General features: G+C 39.5%; 1 pseudogene across 1 annotated transcript; it reads right to left on the bottom strand.

Annotated features, from left to right (window-relative positions):
* Positions 1-1,199: 1,199 nt before the first annotated feature.
* Positions 1,200-3,590, bottom strand: LOC311148123 (sulfiredoxin-1-like; annotated as a pseudogene). Its single transcript has 3 exons — positions 3,547-3,590; positions 1,664-1,790; positions 1,200-1,409 (listed from the first exon to the last, which is right to left on the bottom strand). The product of its transcript is annotated as a sulfiredoxin-1-like (transcript).
* Positions 3,591-15,108: the final 11,518 nt, after the last annotated feature.

Raw genomic sequence — 15,108 nt, 5'->3', positions numbered from 1 at the left:
ATACATTTTTTGGGACCCTTCCCCAGATGTGTGCCTTGACACAATCCTGTCTCTGAGCTCTACTGACAATTCCTTCAATCTCATGGCTTGGATTTTGCTCTGACATGCACTGTTAACTGTGTGACCTTATATAGACAGGTGTGTGCCTTTCCAAATCATGTCCAATCAATTTAATTGACCACCAATTGGACTCCAATCAAGTTGTAGAAACATCTCAAGGATGATCAATGGAAACAGGATGCACCTGAGCTCAATTTTGAGTCTGATAGCAAAAGGTCTGAATACTTATGTAAATAAGGTATTTCAGTTTTTCTTTTTTTTAAAATACATTTGCCAACATTTCTAAAAACCTGTTTTCGCTTTGTCATTATGGGGTATTGTGTGTAGATTGATGAGGAAATGTTTTTATTTAATCAATTTTAGAATAAGGCTGTAACGTAACAAAATGTGGAAAAAGTCTTTAATTGTATCATAATCATTTAACTTACACATTTACATTGCAGATAAAAACACTTGCTACTCTGCTAGTATAAAATAATGTTTAGAGCTTCCAATTATGTTAATAAAAAAAGACATACATTTCTTAAAGATGCATTATGCAGAAATCGCTCCGCCATTTCCTGGTTGCTAAAATTCTAATAGTACGCTTAATTTCAGTTTATGCGACAAAACAAGCAAGTATAGGGTAGAGAATCATTGTACCATCTAAACCACTGTGAAATGTATTTTCCATAACCAAAAATATTGCATTTTAAGCTTTTTGAAGCTGATGTACAAAACCGAAAGTAAAAGCGAAAACGAAACTTAAGAACAGGAAGCATAGAAATAGCGCACATAGAACCGATCTACCGCTTCTTAGATTTGCTTTCAATGAAAATGACAGATCTTTAACATACATTTCTATATGCATTTGGTCAGGTCGCCCAAAAAGTTACATATTGCAGCTTTAAGGAATCGTATTTCTTTATTTCTATATATGATATGCAATTGGGGCTATTTGTATTTGGAAATATTACATAATACTCCACCTTTCAGTATCAAAGGTGATACAGGAGGGGCAATACATGATATAACAACATGATATAAAACAGAGTTACATCTCCACCTGCTTGTCAATACTTGCACTGCACATTATACAGTTGAAACCACTGATTCACATGGAGTATAACATGGCTCTACAGTCCTCAATTAATCAAATTTCACTGTAGGTCTGGGGTTGAGGTGCCCAAGTACATGCGCAGGTCTGCAACATTTTATTTGAAGATCTTTGCTGGAATGGTTTTCATTTTCAACCGTTTGTATGCCTCAAACCGGTGACAGCCTCCAAAGGAGTAGTAGTAATTTCCTCCTTCCCTTCCCTTGATCCAGAGTATATCAATGGGAGGAACAGTGCTGATGTCTGTTGATTCCTATGAGGAAAAATACTGTATATCACACAGAAGAGGGAAATACACCTGTTTGATACATTCAATAAACATGGCAAAAATGTGTCATTCCCACTAGAGGTTTATCAGTCTAATACAGTAGCCTAGTTTCTCAGATGTTTCTCAATCAACAAGAGAATCTTTACTATTTTCTTGCCGCCATCTGTATTTATGCCACCACCACTTATCAATCAACTCTCATATGGTCTGATCTAGGCAGAACTAGGACTCATTTGTACCTGTATTATACCCATAAGGCTCTGAACTTTGCACTCATCTAGTACAGGAGGGATTGGTCGCATGATAACTTCCATTGGCACGTTATGAACTTCCTCAACGTTGTCAGAGTGAATAGACCTATTTTCACTGTTTTATTTTATGTCCATTCTATTAGGCTATGAGAGATGCTCAACTGTCTAATAGGTAAACATTTGTGGTTTCTATTGATCCCACTCTTCAACGATCGAAACGTTTAGTTAACGCAGAGATATTAGAAAAAGGAGGCGATAGGAATCCCATTGTGCAGTGAACGCAGGAACGTACAGTCGTGGTAAAAACTTTTGAGAATGACACAAGTATTGGTCTTCACAAAGTTTGCTGCTTCAGTGTTTTTATATATTTTTGTCAGATGTTACTATGGTATACTGAAGTATAATTACAAGCATTCCATAAGTGTCAAAGGCTTTTATTGACAATTACATTAAGTTTATGCAAAGAGTCAATATTTGCAGTGTTGACCCTTCTTTTTCAAGACCTCTGCAATCTGCCCTGGCATGCTGTCAATTAACTTCTGGGCCACATCCTGACTGATGGCAGCCCATTCTTGCATAATCAATGCTTGGAGTTTGTCAGAATTTGTGGGTTTTTGTTTGTCCACCCGCCTCTTGAGGATGGACCACAAGTTCTCAATGGGATTAAGGTCTGGTGAGTTTCCTGGCCATGGACCCAAAATGTAGATGGTTTGTTCCCCGAGCCACTTAGTTATCACTTTTGCCTTATGGCAAGGTGCTCCATCATGCTGGAAAAGGCATTGTTCGTCACCAAACTGTTCTTGGATGTTTGGGAGAAGTTGCTCTCGGAGGATGTGTTGGTACCATTCTTTATTCATGGCTGTGTTCTTAGGCAAAATTGTGAGTGAACACACTCCCTTGGCTGAGAAGCAACCCCACACATGAATGGTCTCAGGATGCTTTACTGTTGGCATGACACAGGACTGATGGTAGCGCTCACCTTGTCTTCTCTGGACAAGCTTTTTTCCGGATGCCCCAAACAATCGGAAAGGGGATTCATCAGAGAAAATGACTTTACCCCAGTCCTCAGCAGTCCAATCCCTGTACCTTTTGCAGAATATCAGTCTGTCCCTGATGTTTTTCCTGGAGTGAAGTGGCTTCCTCGCTGCCCTTCTTGACACCAGGCCATCCTCCAAAAGTCTTCACCTCACTCTGCGTGCAGATGCACTCACACCTGCCTGCTGCCATTCCTGAGCAAGCTCTGCACTGGTGGTGCCCTGATCCCGCAGCTGAATCAACTTTAGGAGACGGTCCTGGTGCTTGCTGGACTTTCTTGGGCGCCCTGAAGCCTTCTTCACAACAATTGAACCTCTCTCCTTGAAGTTCTTGATGATCCAATAAATGGTTGATTTAGGTGCAATCTTACTAGCAGCAATATCCTTGCCTGTGAAGCCCTTTTTGTGCAAAGAAATGATGACGGCACGTGTTTCCTTGCAGGTAACCATGGTTAACAGAGAAATAACAATGATTTCAAGCACCACCATCCTTTTAAAGCTTCCAGTCTGTTATTCTAACTCAATCAGCATGACAGAGTGATCTCCAGCCATGTCCTCGTCAACACTCTCACCTGTGTTAACGAGAGAATCACTGACATGATGTCAGCTGGTCCTTTTGTGGCAGGGCTGAAATGCAGTGGAAACGTTTTTTTGGGATTAAGTTAATTTTCTTGGCAAAGAGGGACTTTGCAATGAATTGCAATTCATCTGATCACTTTTCATAACATTCTGGAGTATATGCAAATTGCCATCATAAAAACTGAGGCAGCAGACTTTGTGAAAATTAATATTTGTGTCATTCTCAAAACTTTTGACCATGACTGTATAATGCCTCACCAAGCAGACTGCCGAAAAATCGTGTTCACGTTGTCATGCTGCATCACGCATTTGCTAAGGTAATCCACACGCAATCCCTTCTCAAAGTCAGGGTATGAGTCGAGAAACCTGCCTATTTTCCTCGAAAGTACTTAATGTCACAATTCCAAAGCTATACTATATTACAGAGAACAAGTTAATTATCTCACATCTCTGAAAATATTTGTAATGTTGTACTTCTTGTTGGCTAAATTCATGCTAATGTTATTTTTTTTAGCTAATGCTGAATTGACTCCCATTCGCTCCTTGTCCCAGAATTACCCAGAATGCACTGCACGGTCCATTGACGACGCATGGGTAACGTACACGATGGGCGTTAACACGAGTCCAATGTAGTGTCCCATCTCCTCGAAAGTATCTCTGATTGGAGTCGTACTGGCTTTAAATGCAAAAGTAGCTTAAATAATTTTCTTACTTGTAATTGCCTCTGCTGAGTCCCCAAAAACGTTCAGCCGCATTCACAACAATACCTGTTTCCTCAGATTTCCTCTTTGTTTGCGCTGTGCAGTTTATAACCAATGCAATAAATGATACAATGTCCACCTTTTTAACATGCAACATGGCAGCCTGTTGGCGAGGAACATTTACTGGTGTCTCTAATCCAACTACCATGTTTTCTTCAACATTACTCCCTTCTTCCACTCTTCTCACCGCCTCCGGATAGGAGACACACTGGACAGCCCTTACTCTTGCCACCTCTGTCTCCTTCACCCTAACAGGGCATTTCTGGAATTTGAGCGCATGTTTGCCACAACAATTGCAGCATTTTGCCTCAACTGGCATCCAATACGCCTCCCGTCTACATACACCTGACACATGTCCAAAATATTTTACATTTATCAGACTGCATGGGTTTGGGCACAAAGGCTCCTATAGGGTATCTCACATAACCCAAATATACGTGCGAAGGTAGAGACTTCTTTAAATAAAAAAATAATGAATGGAGTGTGCTTCCTCACCCCATCCACCATACGGGTTAGTCGGTGTGCACAAAAGCACTGCAATTAATTCTTCAGTTACATCCTTTGCACTTCTAGCGCCACTTCCTTTATAGATGCCCTGTTTCGCAGATCCACATGCGACCCATTCAAATCCTGTATCTTTTTCAGGTGCAAAGCACGCTGCTTCTGCTCATTGGACACACAAAAAAACTGATGCAACCTCATCCAATGCATCTGCAATTTTCATCGAGAGATCAAACAGATCTCCCAGGTAACTCCATTGGTCCAGAACCTTCACTGAAACGAAAAAAGAGTCAGAACTACACTCTTAGGAAAAAAGGGTTCCAAAAGTGTTCTTGGGCTGTCCCCATAGGAGAACCATTTTTGGTTTCAGGTAGAACCCTTTTTGGGTTCAGGTAGAACCCTTTTGGGTTCCATGTAGAACCAACCCACTGTGAAAAGAGTTCTACCTGGAATCAAAAAGGGTTCGTCAAATGGTTATCCTATGGGGACAGCCGAAGAACCCTGGATGAAGACTTCTACTTCAATGAGTCAGAGGCGAAGGACATATTATTATCCTGTACCTGGCCCAAATCCGCAACACTCGGAGAAGGAGGAGTCGGTGCTATAGAGGCCGGCGTGCGTGATACTTGACGAGACTACGTTGGAGAGTGGATAAACCGCTTCTGCCCTCCGTTTTATTGGCGAACGTGCACTGGAGAATAAACTGGACGAGCTCTGTTCGAGACTATCCTATCAATGTGATCTGAAGAAATATAATATCCTATGTTTCTCTGAGTCATGGCTGAACAAGGACATGGAAAATATAAATCTAGCTGGTTTTTATATACATCAGCAGGACAGAATGACATAGTCGGGGAAGCTCAGGGGAGGGCATAGCTGCAGGAAGTAGGGGTGCTGAAGGTGCTGCAGCACCCCCTGAAAAAATCACAATAAAAATAATCCATCCATGGGTGTGTGTCTCTTTATTAACAACAGCTGGTGCGCAATCTCTAATATTAAGGAAGTCTCAAGGTTCTGCTCGCCTGAGTTAGAATGCCTCATGATAAGCTAGACCATGCTATTTACCAAGAGAGTTTTCATCTATATTTTTTGTAGCTGTCTATTTACCACCACAAACCGATACTGGCACTAAGACCGCACTCAACGAGCTGTGTAGGGCCATAAGCAAACAAGAAAATGCTCACCCAGAGGCGGCGCTCCTAGTGACTGGTGATTTTAATGCAGGAAAACTGAAATCTGTTTTACCTCATTTCTACCTGTGGCAGAAAAACTTTAGATCACCTTTAATCCACACACAGAGACGCATTTGGCATTCACCCTCCATTTGGCAAATTTGACCATAAATCTATCCTCCTGATTCCTGCTTACAAGCAAAAACTCTAACAGGAAGTACCAATGACGCGCTCAATACGGAAGTGGTCCATTGAAATGGGTACTAAGCTACAGGACTGTTTCGTTAGCACAGACTGGAATATGTTCCGGGATTCCAATTGAGAGTCTGTGGTATGACTTAAAGATTGCTGTACACCAGCGGAACCCATCCAACTTGATGGAGCTGGAGCAGTTTTGCCTTAAAGAATGGGCAAAAATCCCAGTGGCTAGATGTGCCAAGCTTACAGAGACATACCCCAACAGACTTGCAGCTGTAATTGCTGCAAAAGGTGGCTCTACAAAGTATTGACTTTGGGGGGGAGAATAGTTATGCACACTCAAGTTATCTGTTTATTTGTCTTATTTCTTGTTTGTTTCACAATAAATAATATTTTGCATTTTCAAAGTAGTAGGCATGTTGTGTAAATCAAATGATACAAACCCCCCAAAAATCCATGGTTATTTTATTGTGTTACTATTTCCTTTTTTCCTCTATTTGCTATTTATTTATATTTTTCTTACTTTTGAAATGCATTGTGGGAAAAGGGCTCATAAGTAAGCATTTCACAGTAAAGTCTACACCTGTTGTATTCGGCGCATGTGGCAAACAACATTTTATTTTACTTTTAGGGTCTAGATAGCACCTTTTTTCCGGAAGAGTGTAGGCTTAGATTTACTCGATTCCTCGACCACTTTACTTCTCTTATTTCCTTTTTTGTTTGCCACTGTAATCCATTCCTTCTCACTCTCATTTCCACTCGACGTTCCATCAGTTTCAAACATCTTCCTGACCATGCAGATGGATTCCACCCTATCAGCGCATTGCCCACCTCCTTTGACGGAATACCAAATCAAATAATAATAATAAATAATATGCCATTTAGCAGACGCTTTTATCCAAAGTAGGGTTGGATTATTATACATTATTGCATTATTATTATACAATCATAAAACATTAAGTTGATGTGAATCAAAATAATAACTTATTTCGCCAAAGTTGTGTTGCATCAAGGAAGATTTAAAAGCACCGCTATGTCTCCCTATGTATCCTAGGGAGTGTAGTTCAGCAAACGATTAAAGTTCACAGGAACTTTTGTAATATTCTGCCTCTGATGATAATACACCTTTAAATCAGAACCTGCAGTCTTCTCTACTGTATGTGAGACAAAATACTATTTCCTGATATCCCAACCAAACTGAATGTCATAAAAATGAATCCTAGTAATTAGTCATGCAGTTGAAAATAATAAATAAACCGAATAAATAAGCAAACAGACTCTTTAGGTGACAAACTTTTTATAATGAGGTGCGTACATGTTTTGAATTTTGAAGTGTTAGAACATGATATTATGCCTTTTCCTTCAAAGAACACTTGGATGATTATGTGTGGATAAAAATGCTATTTTTGTAGGGATTTCAAAGAGCCAGCCAGGTTGCTGTGGTAACTAAGAGGATGTCTGGGCTCGGTGCTTTGCCCAGGTATTACTGGAAAGCTTCAAAGTAGTGAAGAAGATAGAACAATTGTTGGTTTCTCCAACCCACAGTCAGGCTCTCCCACTAATGAGACAATTAAAAATGATTTATTGGACAGGAGACTCAGGTCACTGCATTAAATCATCACAAATACTTTGAACTTCAATATGATTGAATATGATTAATTGGTCACAAGGGTTATTAGCTGCAATTTAGAGCCCATTGTTCAAGAGGGTAGAAAATCATCTGTCCTAAAAGTCAACAATGGAATAGTATAAAGAGTCTGGCAATGTAGGGTGTACAATCTCAGACAAAGCAAATGGCATATAGTATATACCAGGGTTCTTCAATTCCGGTCCTGGAGGGCCGAAACACTTCTGTTTTTTATTTCTACCTGGTAGTTAATTGCACTCACCTGGTGTCCCAGGTCTGAATTAGCCCCTGATTAGAAGGAGAGGATGAAAAACAGAGGTGTTTCGGCCCTCCAGGACCGGAATTGAAGAACCCTGGTATACAAAATATGCTCTGTGCTCAAAGCATTAGCCTTCTATACTGAGGAATATAATGTATCAGATGTATATGTTATTGAATTAAAACAAAACGGTATTCTCCCTAACATGGGCCGTAGATGTTGCCATCCTCACTTATCAACTGAAAGTGCACTTATTTTATATAAATATTTGCATGTGTGTGGGCTTTGAATATCTGAGCTGCAAATATAAATATTATCTGAGGTTACAAATCTAAGTAACACATCTCTCCACTGTCAGCACATTAGTTTCTTTATATATGCAATGCCACATCCAAGTCACTGCTTTGCTGTCAATCACACAAACCGTCAGAATCACAAATCAGATCATCTGATTTACTGTCAATCACACATCAGATCATCACAGGAGAGGAATAAGCCTTGTCACTCACATCCAACAAACATGTAAATTAACCCTACAGTGTGTACTGTATTTCCAGAAGTCCCACTGCACTTTCTATAGCCCATAACTGTCACAGCAGCACTACATCCCAGTACAGTAGCTAACATATCTAAATTACCTAGATTGAGTTAGTCATACAGGTACAGCGTCAGGTCACGGAAGAACAGTTCTCACATAGTGATTTGCAGTTAATATTAGATTTCAGCCCCCATGGGATTGTCGCGCTGGAGCTCCTCAAAAAAATTACCTGCCAACTCTCCGACAGCAGGGCTATAAGCTATTTTTATTTATAACACAGTGACATGCTTTTAAAGTGATAATAATTATCACGGTGATGTTCAGTCTTTTAAACAAACTCTTTGAGAGATGAAGTGTCTTTTAATTGTGACTGGCTTTATTTCTGTCATTACTTGATGTAGCTCTTTTTACAGTAGAATCTATGACTGATCTGTTGTGTTCATACACTGTGTTGAACATGCATAAATGCAAAACAAACACATATGTGGACCATTCAGCCAAAACAGGAAATAAAGGCGAGGAGTTGGACTGTGCCTAATTCAAGCAGTGCCCTTTTTTACTTTTGCCTGAACGTTGATTAAAAAAAGTGAAACTCAGATGATTTAAATGCACGAAAATCTGATTTTGACATGACTTCAAAAGAGAAGCAGAAGGAAGAGGTGGCCCCTCTTCCAAGAGAGAGAGGAGCAAACAGATGGGTTTTACATAAACAGCACACACATCAAGAACACTGAGCTAAAGAGCTTGGCAGTCTCAACTGATGAAACAGACCAGGGAGGAATCGAGATGCTTTAATGAGCTTCTCTGTCCTGTGATGCACATACTGAATGTTCAAAGACAAACTGTTAGCTCTTAAAGAGGCAGCTACAGTTATGGTTAGGGTGGCCTTGACTGCCCAAGAACCAACTGGTGATGCAAACATATTTGTTGACAGTATATACCAATTAATACCATTTTGGGTTTAAATTAGGATGAAGTAGTTAGTTATTTGGACAAATTCAACTTTTTTCTGTTTGCTGCTTTTAAAGGATTGTACTGATTTCTAGAGTATTTAGTTGTTGAGATAGGGACCTTTACATGAGTCAATAATCATCCAACAAATGGCGCCAGATGCAGAGAGATGCTAAGAAACAGTACATGAGAGCAAAACAAAACCACACTGGTTAGAGTAACACTGTCTGTAAGATACCCACTGTTCTTTGGGGGTCTAATAAAATAATTAATAACAAGCTCAATGCATCATAATCGCTCCTAATGGCCGGGTGGCTGGATCAGTTGGTGGAGGAAGGAGATGGCAGTAGCCTGTCAGGCACCAGAGAGACATGAGGATGTGTCCCAAATGGCACCCTATTCCCTATAGTACACTGGGTCCATATGGCTCTGATCAAAATAGTACACTATAGGGAATAGGGTGCCATTTCAGACAGAGCCATGATGTGAGGAGGACGTCCACAGAGCCATGATGTGAGGAGGACGTCCACAGAGCCATAATGTGAGGAGGACGTCCACAGAGCCATGATGTGAGGAGGACTTCCACAAAGCCATGATGTGAGGAGGACATCCACAGAGCCATGATGTGAGGAGGACGTCCACAGAGCCATGATGTGAGGAGGACGTCCACAGAGCCATGACTGTCGTCTCAGTCATCTCTCTCAGTGTTCAAAGTCTGATCATTGGCCCTAGGCTTTTGGGGGCCTAAGCAAAATGTTGTTCATAATACGACAAACATAAGCTCATTCAGTTCAGGACAACCCAGGGTTGCTTTATGCATGTCATCCTTGTAACTGTGGCTCAAACATAGCGATCATAAACGTTGATACTGTAAATGACATGAGTTTTCAAATATGGAAATATGAAGTGCACATTTGGACTCATGGGTGTGTGGTTTGCTTGTATGACATCAAAGTGGTATTTATTATAATCCTCAATGTCTCATCTTTCATTACACATCGACTGCTCTTGATTTACAACATTTCCCTCACTCAGACAACAACAAATGTGCAAAAGTACCCCAATTAGCGGAAGGGATGGGGGCATCTTCTTGTCGCGCGCGCTACTCCAGTTTATAACGGCTGTCAGTCAAAACCCATACAGCGCTGCGAACTGGAGAACCTGAGCTCTGACATCATGTATAGCATGTTACTGTACGGCCACTGGGTACCAATTTAGGCACTTATCAATGACAAAATCTGCCATTTTCAACCCATATACGGGATGACAGGTTGAGAGACATTTTTTCAGTTTTAAATCGAATTTCCTGCAATTCTACACATTTTGCCATGACTTATGAGTGAAAGTGACCAAATCTATGGGGCCCCATGGAGGTCAGGGCCCCTGGGCACATGCCCTGTAATTCGACCATGATTACTAGAAGTTTAGATAGCTGGCTAGACTAACTTACCAATCTAAAAAAATTTAGCTGACATGGGCTAATTGAGAGACTGTTAGTGACTGACATAACAAGAGAGAAACTGCTGATGGACAACGACATTTCAAAATGACACCTTGTGTACTCTACTATCCTAATGCTCAACAGTAAGCCCTAAGCGACCGCTTATGTCGCTTATTCCCAGGGCTGGCCCTGCCCAGGCTGCACATCCAGGGGGAAGTTATGGTAATGTAATTGGATTCCATGGGTCCTCACTTTACACTTTATTGCCACATAATGAAATGACCTGTTTATTGTCATTGTTAAATCTGGCCAGGGACAACATCTGCTACAACAAACTTTGTTTGTGTGTTTGTGTGATTCTCATTACTTTAGAAATCAGGGTTTGAAATATAAGATCTAAGAACACGTCACTGTGGAATGAGTTGAGATATAATAAATGATAGATAAATAAATGTTGAATTTAGAAACACTTGTAGTGAAGCTAGTTTAAAAAAAAACTGAGAACAGCACGTAAATGCACATAAATATGTAAACAAGTACATAATTTCCTTTCTGAAATGTTACTAATGAGGGGCTACAGTTTACTGCTGTCACAGCATACACCTTTATATATGATGCATCGTCCCAGTTGTCCCTTGAGTGGAGAAAGATTCCTGTGAATTAATGTTCTACAAAGCATCTGTCCACCTCCAGTTCCCTACCCAGCCCACTGTTCCGTCTGTCTCATTATACTGTTTCATTGCTGCTGTAGGACACTGAAGGACATCACCACCGCCACCAATTCAAGTGTTGTATATTCCCTGGAAACCAATCAAGAAAAGCCCAGAAAAAGAATCCCCATGATTCATTTTTATTTTGTTCCATATTTGTCACTCTGGCTTTTGAGTCACTGGTGAAAGAGGAGCTCCGGCATAAAATCAATGTCCCATTAAAATGTTATGATCAAGAATGGCTTAATAGCTCTGGAACTGATGCTTTTGCTTTTAATATTACCCTATGTTTCGGTAACTCTTACACATAAATATACAACCAGGGCTTCTATATCGGTCCTATTTTCTCTGTCAGTTGATCTGGGCACTAGAATAGAATAATGGTCATATTTCTCACAATAAAAATAAAATAGATTTTGATAGATATTGTATGTTTGTAGTATTGCAGGCCAATTGGTCTCTAGATTATTTGTATAGAAATGATGTTTAACACCAGTGATTTGATGTGGATATGGTGGATCAGTCTGAAATAATTGATTGAAAACAAAGAATCTGTCATATCTGTTATTGATATTATAGCGTAATTCAAATTAGTCAGTATTAGAGAAGATACGACAATATACAGCTTGTTGAAACAATGTATGAATTGAATAGGTTGTCTGATTGCTCACAGAGGCCTTATCAAGGAAATAAAAAACGGACCTGTAGATAACTTGTTTTTATTATCTTATTATCCATTATTGTTATCATAAATTTTAATTGTAGCAGAATAAAATCAACCAAAACACCCCTCAGCAATCATGGCTTAAATTTCTTCACAATTCATAGGAAATAGTAAAGACAGAAAAAAAGATAGAGTTAGAAATAAAGTGGTAAAACTGAATCATTGTTCTGAGGATCATATGGAAGGTTTCAAGCAACCCACCATATGTTGAAGGCTTTTGTTATGGAAATCATAGTTTTTGGCACTTTTCATCATTGCGCAGCCAAGCCGGGCACATAAATAACATAAATAAGGATAAGAACATGGACAAATCTCCCAGTCAGAGTACACAGAGTAGTGGAGTGTTGTTGGTAACCTATGACAGATAGCTTTTCATTAGGACTCTCCCTGATTCACATTCCTACCCACACTGCAGTTGGTACCTGTATTTGTATTCTTTACAGAAGACAACCTAAGCTAAGAGAGCAAACAAGTAAATGTCCACATGCATTGTCATATTATTGCTGTGATATACAGTATACACAAATATATTTACAAAATTGTCAAAGAGGAACAATGTTTTCCCTTCTCAAACTCAGAACAACCGTTTCAGAACTAATTTTCACTTACTTTTCTGCATTTAGTGTTTCTATAAATGTTTGGGACAATATGGCTGCGCAGGCTAATTGGTCTTTTGACCAATCACATCAGATCTTTTCACATTGGATCTTTTTCAGAGCTAGTGAAAAAAAGATCAGAATTGGACTGCCTGTCTAAACTTAGCCTATAAGTTTGATTTTACAATCAAATCAGGATCTGTATTGGAAATACAGTGTGGTTTGGTTGTCATATTGCTCAGAACAAACATGGATCTCACCATCAAGTAGGAGGATAAGATACAAAATAATTTTGGGAAAAGTAACCATTTCCTTCTGAACTCAAAATACTCTACAAATTAAGTACCTGTAAACTACATAAATATTCCACAAGTTGTTTTGGAGAAAGGTGGTTTTTCACAACAAGTCCAGTATGATCGCCAAGCCTATCATGAACCAAGACTACATCTTTAGGATGAAAGAGGTTAATATAGAGTCTGGGGTCATTGTATGGGGGAGTGGTAGTGGTAAAAAGAAGAGGATGGAACGATAGAAGGCAGACAGTTTACTCCATACAGGATTTTAAAGGAGAGATCACCATTATTGGGATTGTGTCATCCATTTAGAATATGCAAATAGCTGACAGTGCATTTGTCTGCTGGTGCTCGACCTTCCCCTTGGAGGTCGCTCACCAACTCAATTACTCTCCCTATCTGCAGTCTGTCTGCAAACACCTGTTATCCTCCCACAAGCCACGGCCTCTACCAATCCCAGTCTAACACATCTCACACACCACTAAACCACACGTCTCATCAAAACCAGTTAGAGAGGGAGAGGGGTTATGATGGAGGTGAGAGGGTAAGGATGGTCTATTATTATTTTACGACAATAACATCAGTCTTTGTGTCATGAAGAGATTTACATGAAAAAGGAATTTGAATAAAACCTTCTCTTGTCAATTGATGGAAGAATATCCATTTATTGACACATTAATTATAATGACATATTTTTAATACATATCATTATCTTGCCGATAGACACCTCATCATTTCAAACCTCTAATCCTAAAAAAACACATGGTTTCAATGTAGAGTGATCTGCCAAACAGCTTAATATTGGAAGCAACCGTGATTGTAAAAAAAATCCCTATCATCACAGATGTCCTAAATGGAAAGCACTCTGCATCACCCTGCCTTACACCGGTTGTTTTCAGCCTTCCAACCAAGTGGCAATTTTTTGTTATGGGAAGTGTTGTTTTACATTTTCCTATATACTGTGGGAGATTTTGGAAAACATTCACATTTTCATTTAACTTCTAAGGTCTTTTCAGTGCATATTCCCCTTTCACTGTTAAACCAGACTATATAAACCTATCCAAAGCTCTCTCAGTCTACGTTATAAGGAGTGAAAACACTATCTTACAGATAAATCTGCCAATCTCTCGATTCACGACTTTTCCCTTTTGCATGGCTTTAGTCGCTTGCAGCAAAGCTCTGGCAGGGTAATCAGGAGAGCAATTGCTGTCGACACTGTTTTATAATTACTGCATTGCTATTATTATCGCCTTGTTAATCCACTTGGGGAAAAAGCCTTCCCATTGCCATTATCTCCTCTGGCATGATGATTAGGGCTCCTCAGTCCTCCTTCCAACTAACTCATCCTGTCAGGATTCTGGAATACAGCTCTGTGAGTTGTGGAAGAGGAGACAGCTGGTAGAATAGAATGTGTGTCTGTTTAAAAAATAACTGATTCCCCCTATCTTATTCAGAGGGTTGAATAAGGAAGTGTTTGATGTTCTATGTGGGAAATGATTTCATGGGATATCTAATAAAGCATAATAGTAAGGTTTGCTATCTTTGGACAGTATTGCATGACATTATGATCATGAACCCTTCAAGGGTCAATCTTCAGCCAATATGTAGAGGGAGGCAGTTGAGTGAACTCTACTTTGGGAAACAACAAGATGGAGGATTTCTTAACATTTCTTCTTCATCTGTTTCATTTTATTGCCCTAAATTCGACTGCAAACAGGACAGCTTTGATTATTATTATACATGTCAATTGCTGTACCAGTGAAGTTATTATTGCTGTGAAACAAATATAATCTGCATTCATCATTTGTTTGAAGTTATGGCTGATACTAGACATTGTTCCTCTTTAAAAAACGAAGTCCCATGGACTCTCTACAGTTTCATGCATATAAACATTTTCTTTGAAGATCAGCAGCATCTTACAAGGTCAATGGAAAGTCATATTTCAACACATGAATAGACAAATACTGTAATGGCATAAATTAATAAATTAATAGATGAATACATTTAGAAACATATAAATAACAAATACATAGATAAATTGACAAATAA

This window comes from Coregonus lavaretus (genome assembly GCF_964263955.1).
Source record: "Coregonus lavaretus genome assembly, chromosome: 20".
NCBI classification, from domain to species: Eukaryota; Metazoa; Chordata; class Actinopteri; order Salmoniformes; family Salmonidae; genus Coregonus; species Coregonus lavaretus.
This window is presented reverse-complemented; position numbering and strand designations above follow the sequence as displayed.